A 3734-nucleotide genomic window follows, 5' to 3' on the forward strand; every position below is an offset into this window, starting at 1 on the left:
TCTGTGATTTGTAATTTTCATTGGAAAACTATAATATGACACTGCCATTAGTGGATAATACAATCTCAAACTCAGTTCCACTTCTCTTGTGAATCTAGCAGAGTCATAACCTCATGATCTCAGTGTTAAGCAGAACTTTACAATAGCATGCCTCTAGACCTACACCCAGATCAAATTGTTTATCTGTACATGTTGAATAGCTGCAGCTTGCCCTGATGCTAAGGGCACTGCCACATAGGCCAGATTCTGATAAATGCAGGTCAAGTATCTGCCTCTACGCTCAGAAATGTTGCTGATGTCCCGGAGCCATTTAGTCTGTGTGGGTGCTGGCACGTGGAGTGGATTTTGACGCAAAACTGCTTGTGTATGCAGTGGCTCGGCTGCAGACACATGAAATTTAGTGTATAGGGGTGGATTCTCTGCTTGCCTATATCCACAGGTCAAGAATCCACTGTGTGGCAGTGCCTTAAACATCTTTCCTGTTATTTATTATATCTCGTTCTCCGCAACACAAACAAGACACTTGTTGAAATGATTTTCTATTAACCCTTTTACTGCTAGCCGTTTTGGACAAAGTGGAACTTCTACTGCCAGACAGTTTTTAAACATTTTGCACTGTTTCGCTTTAGGGGCCTTTCCTTGGGGGGGGGGGGTTGCCATTTTTTCAGGACAACCTAAGCTTTCAAAATATGGTAGAATTTTTGTGTAATTCCAATTCTGTAACAAGATATAGGCTTCTAAATGTCTAAAAATGAAGAAGAAATAAAATTTTCAATAATAGAAACACACATACTAGAAACAAATTATTTATGCATGAAAATACAACTGATTTGGAAAGTCCCATGTCTCCTAAATGCGCCAATACCAAATATATATGGGTTTATGGGGATTTCACACTTGTATAGGTCAAACTCCCAGCAGTACACTACCAAATTTCCAAAGCACTGCTCCAGAAAGCTGCATACTTTAGATTTCAAGGCCACAAATTCCACTAACGGAAGGTTTATCCCTGAAAATTATACATTTTTAGAAAGAACAGATTTTGGGGAATCCAGAATAGGTAGAACTGCCTGTTTACTCCAAAGTACCAAGCTGCAAAGCTTTCCTAAAGTTGGCAATTTTGATAACATTTCCAAAAATCCCCTCCGTTTGATGCCTAATATGTATAGGTTTACCTAAGTATGTGGCATGTAGGGGCCCCAATGTGAACGAACATACCCCAATATGATCTATCATTTCTGTCATTTCAGCTCCTGCAAAATCAACACATTTACATTATTTTATGTGGGATAAAATTATACATTTGGGGAATCCAGAATAGGTAGTACTGTTTGTCTACTCCAAACTACCAAGTTGCAATGCTTTCCTAAAGTTATTTGTTTTTATCAACGTTTGTGATTTTTTAGAAAAATTGCTTCAAAGCTTCCAGTCCATAGTATCTTATCTCCTACAGGTCAAGTAACCAAATAAAACACCCTAAATTTGAACACCAGGGGTCCACTGAACAGTTTGATACACAATGTGTATACACATATACCTAAGTATGTGGCTTGTAGGGGCCCCAATGTGAACATACCCCATATGATCCATCATTTGTCATTTCAGCTCCTGCAAAATCAACTTCATTTTATGTGGGATAAAGCTACAGAAAAGTACGCTCACCCCATAAAGCCATATATTTTTGGAAAGTACACATTCCCCCGAATCTAAAATGGGTACCCATGTCTTTCTACTCCAAAGTACCAAGCCACACAGCTTTCATAAATTTGCTGATTTTGATGACATTTCTAAATATCAACTCAAAGCTTCCACTTTGCAGCATCTTATCTCCCACATAGCATTAGGTACCAAGACAAAACACCCTACCAAGTTGCAATGCTTTCCTAAAGTTACTGTTTTTTATCAGTTTGTGAATTTTTTGAAAAATCGCTTCAAAGCTTCCAGTCTATAGTATCTTATCTCCTACAGGTCATAAAGTAACCAAATAAAACACCCTAAATTTGAATGCCAGGGGTCCACGGAACAGTTTGACACCAAATATGTATAGATTTACCTAAGTATGTGGCATGTAGGGGCCCCAATGTGAACATACACCATGCAAGCAATCATTTGTCATTTCAGCTAGTGCAAAATCAACACATTTACATCATTAGATGTTAGATATAGCCACAAAAAAATATGCTCGCCCCAAAAAGCCATATATTTTTTTGAAAGTACACAATCCGACAAATCCAACATCGGTAAAGTATTTCTAAACCAATCTGAAAAGTTTTCCTAAAGTTGACTTTACTGAAAAATGCGTGAAAATGTTGCAATTTGCCACATTTATCTTACAACATTTCTTACATACAAACCTACAAAGGGGGTGGGGGTGAGTTAGTTTTATAGGAAAGCTTGTGTAGACCTGGCAGTGGGATTATGGGTCATGGGGGAGGAGCAAGGGAGCATACAGTTTACCAGCTAGATTCATCCTTTACAATAAAAACACTCTTAATAGTAACCTTAGATCTGACTCTCTGTTACCCAATGTAACAAATTGGCAGGAAATACCACTTATGCATATTGGGCATCAAACTGTTCAGTAGACTACTGGCATTCATATTCAGGGTGATTTGCCTTTGTATGTAAAAATTTGTGTAAGATTAATACTGGAAATTGAAACATTTTAGGTGATTTTCAGCAATGTCATCAAAACCGCTAAATTTAGGAAAGCTTTCTTGTTTGGTGTAGAAAGATGTCCTTACCCATTTTTGCATTGTCAGAATGTGTGCTGTCCAAAAATATATTGTTTTCTATGGGTCTCTGTACAGTCTTGGGGCTCTGTTTGCGAAACTGAGTTGGCAGGCTAGAAAATTCACATGCGTTACTTTGGTTTGGGGTCCTTACATAAACACATACTTAAGTACATCTATGCATATTGGCCATCACACTGTCCAGTGGACCTTTGACATATTTGGCAAATAGCAACATTTTTAGGAGATTTTCAGAAATAAAAAATTCTAACTTTAGGAAAGCTTTGCAGATTGGTACTTTGGTGTAAAAAGGTGTCTTTACCCACATTAGATTTTTCAGAATGCATACTTTGCAGAAATATATGGTTTTCAGGAATTTTAGGAAAGCTTTGCGGCTTGGTACTTTGGAGTGGAAAGACATGAGTACTCATTTGAGATGCACATTGGGTATCAAACTGTTTAACTCTTTTACTGCCAACGACGTATGGCATACGTCGTGGCAGTAAAAGGGCTTAAATGCCAACGACGTGTCCCATACGTCGTTGGCATTTAAGCGCTGCTCTCTGCAGCAGAGAGCTTCTAACAATGACAGCCCCCCTGGGCAATGTGCCCAGGGGGGCTGTCATGAGGGTCCTGTGATCGATCGGGTCGCAGGACCCTCCAGGAAGCAGCAGATGCGATCGCATCTGCTGCTTCCTACTTCCCCCCCCAGTGATCAGGTCAAGAGGAGGCGATCAGGTCTTCAGTACAGGTAAGGACTTAATTTTTTTTTTTGCATTTACACACACTTACATACATTTACACACACAGCACACATTTTAGCATTTTTTTGGGGTTTTTTTTTTTCATTTTTCACACTTTTATACACTTATTTACACTCATATACACACTATAACACAACTTTTACACATGTATACACAAACACTTTAGTTTTTGTTTTTTTTCATTTTACCACTTTGTTTTTAGTTTCTTTTACCTAAAAACTGTTTATTTTGACAGCGT

The sequence above is a fragment of the Xenopus tropicalis genome, chromosome 1, assembly GCF_000004195.4.
Source record: "Xenopus tropicalis strain Nigerian chromosome 1, UCB_Xtro_10.0, whole genome shotgun sequence".
Taxonomy (NCBI): Eukaryota; Metazoa; Chordata; class Amphibia; order Anura; family Pipidae; genus Xenopus; species Xenopus tropicalis.